This window comes from Lactuca sativa, chromosome 9 (assembly GCF_002870075.4).
Source record: "Lactuca sativa cultivar Salinas chromosome 9, Lsat_Salinas_v11, whole genome shotgun sequence".
NCBI lineage: Eukaryota > Viridiplantae > Streptophyta > Magnoliopsida > Asterales > Asteraceae > Lactuca > Lactuca sativa.
The window spans coordinates 139,384,327-139,396,430 of NC_056631.2; positions in this window are offsets into that span (position 1 = coordinate 139,384,327).

A 12,104-nucleotide genomic window follows, 5' to 3' on the forward strand; every position below is an offset into this window, starting at 1 on the left:
GAGCTCTGCTGAAGATTGAGTTAATTGAATCATTTGACTCATTCAGATCCATTCTTGTGTTTTTATCTCACTGTTTATACTTTCTTGATTTTCCTGTTATAAAGATTTAATCGATCAAAGAGTTTTATAAACTCATCAGAGGCGAAGCCAAGTGGTGCGACAAATGTAAGAAGAAGCATCATGGAAAATGTGAGGTAGCGACCACATGCTACAAATGTGGAAAGCCAGGCACTATGCCAATGAATGCACCCTCTGTAAGAAGGTTTGGTATGGTTGTGGTGAGGAGGGACACAAGTCGAGGGACTGCCCGAAGAAGAAGGAGACAGCTAGACCCAACATTCCGCCAAAGCCAAAGGCGAGAGCATTCCAGATGACACTGGAAGCTGCTAAAGATGAAGCTGATGTCGCTTCAGGTACCTTTCTCGTAAACAAATTGCTTGCCCAAATTTTATTTGATTTAGAGCCAACTACTCCTTTATTTCGCATGAATTTGGTAGGAAACTAGCTTTGCCTGTTGATAGACTAGATAATGCCTTATTATTCGAAGTTGCTAGTGGCAAGTTTGTACCTGTTAGCCATCGTATGAAAAACATCTTAATTGATCTGAATGGGAATAAGTTCCACGAGGAGTTATTGTCTATCGAACTTAATGGTTTCGACATCGTATTGGGAATGGATTGGCTTAGCGCCAATGATGCCGAAATTTTATGCAAGAAGAAGATAGTGAAAGTCAACCCGCCTGGGAAGGAATCGTTTATGGTGTATGGAGATAAACGCAGAGTAAATTCTGGAATCATTTCTCTAATGAAAGCCAGAAAATGTTCGACCAAGGGGTGTACATCATACTTAGTATTCGTGATCGATGCTAAGAAGGAAAAGAAGGTGATGCAGAATATTCCTTTTGTGTGTGATTATCCGTAAGTATTTCCCGAAGATCTTCCTGGATTACCGCCTGATCGACAAGTGGAATTCCGTATTGACTTGTTGCTCGGAACAACGCCAATTGCAAAAGCACCTTATCGATTAGCACCGACGGAGATGAAGGAGTTGATGATGCAACTTCAGGAGTTATTGGACAAGGGTTTCATTAGACCTAGTTCATCAACCTGGGGAGCTCCGGTGTTATTTGTGAAGAAGAAAGATGGAAGTATGAGAATGTGCATTGATTACCGAGAGCTGAATAAGGCAACAATAAAGAATAGATATCCGTTGCCAAAGATTGATGACCTGTTCGATCAACTGCAAGGTTCAAGTTATTTTTCAAAGATCGACCCAAGGTCAGGATATCATCAGCTGAAAGTAAGAGAGCAGGATATAGAGAAGACTGCATTCAGAACCCGATATGGACACTATGAGTTTTTGGTTATGTCGTTTGGACTAACCAATGCTCCAGCAGCATTCATGGATTTAATGAACAGAGTTTGTAATCCGTTCCTTGATAAATCTGTGATAGTGTTCATAGATGACATTCTGATTTATTCGAAAAGCCAAGAGGAGCATGGCAGACACTTGTGAGAAGTGTTAGAAGTCTTGAAGAAGGAGAAGTTGTATGCTAAGTTCTCCAAATGTGATTTTTGGATTCGTGAAGTCCAATTCTTGGGTCACGTGGTCAACCAAGAAGGGATAATGGTTGATCCAGCGAAGATCGAAGCTGTGATGAAGTGGGAACAACCGAAAAGTTCCACGGAGATCCGAAGCTTTTTGGGATTAGCTGGATATTACCGAAGGTTTATCCAAGGCTTTTCTTCGATCGCTAGTCCATTAACAGCTTTGACCGACAAAGGAGCTACTTATGCTTGGAGTGATAAGCATAAAGAAGCATTCGAGAAGCTATGCGAGGCACCGATACTTTCTCTACCCGATGGAGTTGAAGACCTCGTTGTTTATAGCGATGCGTCTGGGGTTGGATTGGGTTGTGTTTTGACCCAAAGAGAAAAGGTGATAGCATATGCGTCTCGACAGCTAAAAGAGCATGAAAAGAACTACCCGACTCATGATTTGGAGTTGGCAGCGGTAGTTTTCGCTCTGAAACCATATGGGAGTTTAGAACCATTGCTTGTGCCTATGGGTAAGTGGGAAGATATTGCTATGGATTTTGTCACTAAACTGCCCAGAACAAAGAATGGTCACGACATGATTTGGGTGGTCGTTGATCGATTCACTAAGAGTGCGCATTTCATAGCAGCCAAGGAGAAATGGTCTATGGAAAAACTTGTGAATCCTTACATGAAGGAAATTGTGAGGCTTCACGGTGTTCCGTTAACGATTGTGTCGGATCGTGATAGCCGTTTCACCTCGAGGTTTTGGAAAAGTCTACAAGAGGAATTGGGTACCAAGTTGTGTTTAAGTACAACTTACCATCCGCAGACTTATGGTCAAAGCGAACGAACGATACAAACGCTTGAAGATATGCTGAGAGCATGTACTCTGGAATTCCTAGGTAACTGGGATGATCATTTACCTTTGGTAGAATTTTCCTACAATAATAGTTTCCACTCGAGCATTAAGATGACATCTTACCAAGCTTTGTATGGACAGAAGTGTCGTACGCCGTCTTGTTGGCTTGAGGCTGGGGAAAAGCAGTTTATGGGACCGGAGATGGTTCATCAAACTGCTGAAAAGTTGAAAATAATTAGGGAAAGAATGTTAGCAGCTCAGGATCATCAAAAGAGCTATGCTGACAAAAAGCGAAGACCGATGACTTTTGAAGTTGGGGATTCGGTTTTGCTTAAAGTCTCGCCGTGGAAGGGACTTATAAGATTTGGTAAAAGGGGAAAGTTAAGTCCAAGGTTTATTGGACCGTTTAAAGTTCTTCAGAGGATTGGGAACCAAGCTTACAAGCTCGAACTACCAAAAGAACTGAATGGAATTCATAACACTTTCCATGTGTGTTATTTGAGGAAGTTCACGGGAGAAGTTCCTGACATGATTCCACTTTTGGAGTTGAGAATCGATGAGAACAAAAGGTTGATTGAAGAACCAGAGGCAATTGTTGACCGAAAGACTAAGAAGTTGCGACGCAAAATGGTCGAGTTAGTGCTTTTCCGATGGAAACACACGAATGGGCCAAATCTCACTTGGGAGACGAAGAGTGACATGATGGGTCGCTATCCGCATTTGTTTGTTGATGTGTGATTCCGGGGACGGAATCATTCTAAGGTGGAGAGAATTGTAACGCCCGCGTTTCCTGGCTAGGCATTATCATTGATGTAATAGTCTAGGTTAACCCTTGTAACTCTTTTTGAAGTATTAATGATGAAATATTTGAGTATTATGTGAATTATGTGAATTATGCGTTTATTTTCTTAATTATTATAATTTAATGAATTAAGAATAAAATAAGCGTCAAATTTGAAGTGTGGGATAATCCCAATATCTTTGCATAAATATGTAGTGGTCGAAACAAGGATTCCGAAGATATAAAGAATGCCGAAATTCGAGTTATAACGAAGAAGTTATGACCGGTCGAAGTTTCGCGACAGAACCGACTATGCTAAATGACGTAAAAAGTGAAATTTATGTTAGATCAATATTTAGCCTCAGTGATCTAAATGAAAGTCGTAGAGTTCGTTAAACCGAGAGCGTGCATAAAAAGAACGCCCAAATCGGACTTCGTATGAGGAAGTTATAATTTTTCGAAGTTTCGACTTAGCAGTATGCAGCCCGAATACTCGATTTGAGATCGAGCGGTTTTTAGCCGAAACAATCTAAATGAGAATCGAAGGTCTCGTTAATAGGAGTAAAACGATAAAAAGATAGGCAAAAACGGATGTCGGATGAAGAAGTTATGAATTTATAACGGAATTTTTCTGTCCCGGCCTACTAAAAATAAATAATAAAAATAAAGTCAAAATTAGCCGACAGAGTCTAAACGAAAGTTGTAGATCATAGTCTCACCTACGCGTGGATAATAAGAACGTCGAAAACGGAGTTCGTATGAGGAATATATGAATTTTTGAAGTTTATTAAATATTTTAGATATTATATATATATATATATATATATATATATATATATATATATATATATATATATATATATATATATATATATATATATATATATATATATATATATATATATATATATTCCGATATTATCCAAAGGGGGGGAGTCAGCGATCTTATCGTCGTTACGCCCAGCGTAATTCGACCTTCCAGCCCCTATAAAAGGGTGTCAAGGGCGGCCGAGTAGTTTGCTCATTTCTTCCCTTTTCCTCGCGTTTTTGCATCGTTTGTCGTGCAAGAATTATCCCGAAGCCTCGGTATCATTCCCGAGCCCCGAAGCAAGTCCCGAGGTCCCGAAGATCCCGAGAAATAAGATTCCCGAGCCGAAGCTCTGCCCGCGAGGAGTCCGGTTTTTGTGAAGATCTTCCAGATCTGCCGAAGAATACTACTTCTACAAGCCGTACTGCTGTCCGATCATCTTATGATCAAGTGAGTGTGTAGTTACTTTCTTCTAACACATAATTATGAAGTATTTTATATGAAATACGTGTTATGTGTATAATTTTGTTGTTATGTGCGTAAATGTATATTCACTATCTTCAATCTCATAGATCTGATTTGTTTTCTATGAAATACGTGTTATGTGGGTGTGCCTCATCTGTTATGTGGAATATATATTGAATGAAAATGCTATACAGGTTTTAAACTATATATATATATATATATATATATATATATATATATTTTATCTACTAATATGTTGGGTAGAACATGGGTAGATAGTTGGTGTGTAATAAACAGATGAGAGGCCTCGATGTTGTTGTTGTTGATCTAGTTATTCAGCGGAGTATGGATAACGACCACAAACTCCTTCTAGACAGTCTTGTGGAACGCTAGCAGGTTCATAACCTGTAGGTGTTGTGAACGATGTGTTCACCGGTGTACTCTATCCCCCTCATGGTTGCCTTTAGGATATCTATTGTTGAGGAAACCCCTTAGCAATAATGTCCGTCCCGATGAAAATCCTAGATTAGGTCCCTTGAGATAGATGTTGTTTTAGGGACGTAAAGTGAGGATAACGGGAATGGGTAATCGGGATAGTGATTGGTTGGTGAAATTAAATATAATTTATTTATTGTGGGTTGAAAACCCTATATGCTCACCAGGCTCCCAAGCCTGACCCACTCAGTTTTATTTGTATTACAGGAAGTGGCACAAGGGCGTAAGATGGATGAATCATCGAGTTGTTTTGTTTACAAGTTTGTATATGTATATATTTGTTGAATGACTTGTAATGTTATCGTTTATGCTTTATGGTCTGTATCGGAACATGACATCCCGAGTTTTGATTATATAATGAAAATGCATCTCTTGATGAAATTCTTTGATAAATATTATTTTATCATGTTTTGTTTTGGGAACAAATTCTGCAACACTTTTAAATCAAAAGGATTTACTCTGAAATTATTTTAAAAAGCATAAATGAAATCGGTCTTTTCTGGCCGTGATTTTGGGGATGTCACATGTGCCGACTCCCTTCTCTTATCTTGTGCTCCCTGTTGGTGATTCTATATCAAAGATTAAGAGATTGAAGATTATTGTTCAAAGATTCAAAAAGAAGCTTGCAAACTGGAAGGTTAAGCTCTTGTCTATTGGAGGGAGGTTGACTTTAATCAAATCAGTTTTCGGAAGCCTCGACATTTATTTTATGTCTCTTTATAAGGTTCTGGTCTCTGTTTGCAAGTTTTTGGAATCTTTAAGGTCTAGGTTTTTTTGGGGTGGAATAGATGAAGATCGAAAGATTACATGGATCAAGTAGGATGTGGTGCTTATGGATAAAGAAAAAGGGCGTTTGGGTGTTGGTATTATTTATGCCTTAAATCAAGCTCTCTTTCATAAACGAAGATGACGTTTCCTTATGGAGAAAAATGCTCTTTGGGTTCGTGTCAATAAGGCTATTCACGACCGCTTTGGTGGTTTAGGTCAATTTGGTAGTCATCCGGTGTCCAGAGGGCCATGGCCTGCCATTGCTAAAACTTTTACAATGTTACATGATCTTAATCTAATCCGTCATGACTCGATCCGTAGAAGATTAGGAAATGGTGTTCATACCTTTTTTGGGAAGGAGTTTGGGTTGGGAATAATACTATTCATCATTCTTTCCCTAGATTGTATGAGCTTGAGGTGTGTCAAGATTACATGGTGGTTGTCACACCCTCGAACCGGGACGGCGGAAATGTTCGGGGGCGGATGACTTCACGTACAGTATCATAACAATTGAATATGAATGAAACATATCAACTAAACATCATACATTGGAAATACACACTTATATAGTTTACATATTGAACTTGTTCATCAGTTACACAAAAATAAGAAAAGTAAAATTTCTTGAAGTCGCACCACTTGATCTCATAGCTGAGCTTATTACCTGTTACTGGATCCCTGAGAATACAAGTCGTTTTGAAAAGCGGCAACTAAAAAGTTGGTGAGTTCATAAGCATTTTTGTATAAAAATGGTTTTGCACTTGTTTAGAATAGTTCTTTTAGAAAATCTGATATTTTCTATGAAAATGATTTGTAAGTCTCATTCCAAAACTGTGAGTATATGCATGCATGTCCTTTGTTATCTTTTGTTTGTATAAGTAAAGCGAACGTTCCCAGAAAATCCGATATTTTCTAAAAAGAAATGGTTTGAAATTTTTGTGTCCGATCTTATATTAATACATATGTGTTAATGTTTGCGAGAATAAAAAGAGAATGATCCCAAACAACCCGATGTTGTCTACGTAAGAGAATGCTGGAATCTCAACCCCCGAGGTTGAGTACCATCGCATATAGGTTACTGTTTTATCCAAAAAGAAGGTTTACCGTAAATTTTATAATGTTAATTCCTCTAAGTGAGCCGTTATAACCATACTAGATAATGACAATTTCACCTGTCATGGCGTTTTTGGATGCCGACGGAATAAGGTAAGGTTTTTGTCACCCTAGACTGGCCTAGTCTAACTGTAGCGAACAACTCAGGTGTGGAGTGTCACCCCCGTATAGATCTATACACAAACCCTCGCTCTCCCTCTAGGAGACTCTGGTTATAACTACAGGCTACGATCGTACACTCAATAGGTGTCAACCGACACGTCTCACTAGATCCTTAATCGAATTTACGCGGAAAAAGAAAGAAAAACATATAAGGTATATTCCAAGCCCAATAAACATGTAAGTGGACAACTAAGGCCTACTAAACATGTATATTATATTCAGGCTCAAAAGGAATATTAATGTATATCTCGGTCCCAATACACATGTAAAAGAACAGCTAAGGCCCATTTAACATGTATATTATTTCTAGGCCCAATAAGGATGTGAATATATATATATATATATATATATATATATATATATATATATATATATATATATATATATATATTAAATACATATAAGTTAACACATCTAGATGTTTTAAAAATATATATAAGTTATACAAACTTGCATCTAACATAGGTATAAGAGCTTTTAGCATGATAAAAATAATTTCTTGCTTTTGACCTTTCTGTCCCTGTTTTTAGAAAAAATATAGAAAAATCATTGTAAGTCAAAATTTGGATCTGTAAACTCTGAGAGTTTGGAAAATGAGTCTACATTATTCATAATTTTTATTAAGATTTTTAATGGCCTCAAACCAGTGTGAAAATGTTCATCTTCACAGACTGGTCTGAAATCATTCCTGAAATGATAGACAGTTTTGTAAAAATCACCAAAATTTGTGGAAAAATCGTATGAACACGTGAGAGTAGCCATTTTAAAGGTATAAACCTGAACTTTTTTCATGTAAAACAGTTTTGAAAAATAAAACCCTCAAGGGGGTCAAAACAGTCCGTAATTAGACCAAAACGTTTCTGTTAAAAGCAAATTTTTGAGTTTAGGTTATACATGTTTGAACACAACACTTATTTTTGCTATTTTTAGTGTATAATCCCAGATCTACAAGTTTACATGTATTATATATGACAACACATACTTTTCCCATGGTTTTTATGAAGATTTAAGTGATAAACTTCATGTTCAAGTAAAGATCTAAAAGTTAAACACATAATACAATAGTACATGTAAATATCCAACGGTTAAACAAGAGTTGACTTGTATCCTCCCCCGAAAACATGAAAAATATGAAAGATATGGGGGGTATGAAGCTCACCTTGGGGTTTTTTAGATGTATATGAAAAAGAAGGTAAAACTTTGAACCTAGCTTGAGTTTTCGGTGAGATCTCGAAACGGAGGTGGTTCTAAGGTCCAAAATCACGAAAATGAAGTGTAAGGGAAAGATCTTAGCATATCTTGAAGTAAAACATTTGAGTTTTAGTCTATAACTTACCAACTTTGTAAACCTTTGAAGAATATGTCTTTGAAACTAACACATGCACATACACCCACGAAATTGTTGGAGAGGAAAGAAGATAGGTGGAACTTGAGGTTTTAAGAGAAACTAGATGATGTTCTTGAGAGTAAGGAGAGAAAATGAATTGGATGAAAGTGGTGGGGGGAAGAAAAATGGGGTGTTTGGCCGAATTAAGGGAGGAGAGGGGAGAGAGAGAGATGTATGGAAGTATGTTGGACAATTACTCAAGCCTAGATACATGGTGGGTAAGAACTTGGAGGCATGGGGGGTAAAGTTGTGGTGGCATGCATAGAAAATTCACCATTTTCTCTTTTTCTTTCTTTTTTTACTAGCCCATCCTAACCGGCCCAAGGTTTGCCAAAAAAAATATATATATTTTTGGGCTTGATTTGGCTTGGCCCAATGAAGGTTTTGGCCCATTGATGCTTACTAGGGGTTTTCGGCCTAATTAGGGTTTTTGGATTGATAATTTGTGTTTAAGGCCCAAAAATGATCGGGATTGGCTTATTGGATCGAGTTTTGAGTTTGAATTACAATATATGAAGTATGAACTTAAATGACGTCGTAGTTTGAATTTTACTAGTTGGGTCCTTATAAGTTTACATGGAGGAATCATCTCGTACACGGATTAAGATCTAACCCTAATTTGCTAGTTGTGACAGTGGTAGATTGAAGGGTTGAGTCCGATTGGGTGTGGGGTTAGCGTAGAGAAGTTAGAGGTTGATTGGAGGCGTTTCAACTGCATGGTTTGGTTGATATGTTGGCTGAGGCGGTTGTACGATCATAGTTGGACTCATAGGAGTCGGATTTGGCCCCTACTAGACAAATGATTGATGACTTGACTTTGCATGTGACCACAGTTTCTACACGTTGGAATAAATACATCCTGATAAAGAGAAATGTTTTCATGTGGCAAGTTCTTTTGAATGGTATTCCAACTAGAATCAATTTGAGTAATCGTGGTATTGACATCCCGTCTTTGATTTACCCTTCGTGTGACAATGCATTGGAGGATAACAATCATGTTTTCCTTTTCTCTGATATTGTAGTTGAAGTGTGCAGTGTGATTGCTAGATGGGTTGATTTGATGTTCCCTCCTCCGATCAATATTGTTGAGCATATGTCTTGGGTTGACAAGGTTACGTTATCGAGTAAGAAAAGAAATGTGTTGGAGGTTATCATTCTTTCCACTTTATGGATGTTGTGGCGGTACAAAAATAACGTAGTGTTCCAAGCTTCAAATTTTCCTAAAAGTTTCATTATGGATTTGATTGTTCTCAATTCGTTTGAGTGGTTTTCTTTTAGAAATAAGAAAATTTCAATTTAGTGGACATTGTGGTTACAAAACCCTTTGATGCACATCTAATTGTATTTGTTTTTCTAGCTTTTATAAAATCTTTTAGCTGTTTAAAAAAAACATGAGGAGATTCAATCGTATCAACATGATCGGAACATAACTACAAAGAGAAATCAAATACCCACCTACTTTTTTCTACTTATCCTCTTACTTATTAGATCTAGACAAGTGTCAAAATCAAGAGAGGGGATTAAGATAGAGAATTAATGGTATCCACATGTCATAATTTTATATAAGTAGGAAGATAAATATGAGAAAAGATAAGATGATTTAAATTTTTAAATATAAAATAAACAACTCTAGCATGAGCTCAATATGGTTAATAAAATACTAGACACAAAGGTAACATCTTCCAAGGTTTTTAGGATCTCTAGCTAAGCCATCCTTTTCTCATTGTCCTTAGACCCTACACCTAAAATACATGTTAACATAGAAATTGTAAGCATAAAGCTTAGTTATTAATAACTTCTCAATAATAGTAATGATTAATGATAATTAATAATAATAAATGTAACATGTCTAAGTAAATAACGCATCTCTTGCATAAATGCTTGATGTAACACAACATATGTTGTTGGCATGGGGATTTTCATAGATGAATAATTTTCCATATTTTATTTTTTAAGAAGGCTCTCAGAAGATCATATCACATGAAATCAAATAAAAAAAATATAAATCTCTGTAATGACCCAAAAATCCAGGGTAAAATTTTCATTTTGTCAGGCGTAATTCAAAATTCGAAATCCAACGGTCCAAGCGCGGGTCCCGACAAATCCAAAACTCACATTTCCAAAATTGAGGTTTTCTAAACCCTAATTAGGTTTTCCAAACCAATCACAAGCCAATTAGTCCAATGGTTAAGTTTTAGGTCAAATTAGGGTTTCACTAGGTCGGACACCACCCACTGCCACCTCGGGCGATGGTGGTCGACGGCGGCTCACTGCGGCAGCCACCACCTCGTGGTGGTGGTTTTGGTTATGATTCTAAATCAAAACACATCAAAAACATCCCAAAACCAGTCCAATCATACACAAGTGCATATAACCACCCAAGGTGGCGGCATGAGGTGGCAGCCACCACCTCACGGTGGCGGTGACGGGTTTTTCTGGCCAAACAATGTTTATACAAGATAACACCACCAACGCACACCTAAATACAAAATAAAACACACAGACAACCACCTTCCACGATTGCTGGTGGTGACAGGAGATGGCAGCAGGCGGCAACCACCATGGCTAGCGGCCATGGTGGTTATTTGTCTCGGTTTCCGACCAGCAACACATATCCATACATGACACGAGTCCACAACTCCCAACAACCAATTAGGAGGATGATGACGCTGGAACAAGCTGAAATGGCGACCAAAAGCCATTGTCGACGGCAACAACGTGCCTGACGTCGAACCCATAGTGAGGAACAAAAATGTGAGACGCGGTTGGCATTACCGAGAGTCTTTTGATCGCTCACGGTCCGCTCGACAACATTCACAGCTTCACTCATCGATCTTTGGAGGCTCCTACGACTGCACACAATGTCATCAACAGCAAGGCTATTGTGGTGGCGTCTGATGGCGAGGCTGCAGATGGTAGGGTGGCGATCGGTTACGACAAGGTGGCCACAACTGAGAGCACTCCAAGATGGTGGTGGCTGTGAGATGTATTAGGTTTAGGGATTGTGACCAAAAATGAGGGTGAGGGGACACCGGGTTTATCCCGTGTTCACTCTCAAACATATGCACATTTTACATGTTTGGTCCCTCCCCATAAGATCTTTTTCAAATTAAGCCTACAATTTACAAACCAGCCTCCAACATCCAAAATTCATAACAATTCAAATCCAATGTTTCAATATAGATCCCCAAAACTCCAAAAATTATATCATTTAACTTCTCGTGGCTAACGCTGACAAAATATCATGGATTTAGGGCTATTATTGAATTATTAATTTTATCTATTTGTTTATTTTAAATGGAATGTTACAATCTCCCATCATGTTGACTGCAAGTTGGCTTTCTATTACTCAAATGATTACATAGATTTTTATTGGATAACCCCAATATCCCATACCATGCATGTTTTTTATTAGGGTTAAATCCTTGATACATTATCTACATAAAAGAATGATATAAATTGTACTTATTTTAAATCCAGAAGATGAAAGGAAATTACTTGAAATCTTATATCACTACTAGAAAAACAGCCTTTTACGACGCTCATTGCGCGTCGTAAAATGCTCAGACGATGCGCAAATGTGTGTCAAGGAAGGCCCTGTCATAAAGAGAGACGATGCGCATTTACGACGCACGGTTATGACACACAATGTGTATCAAGGAAGGCCTTGTCATAAAGGAATACGACACGCATTTGCATGTCGTAACCTTACGACGCGCGTGTTTATA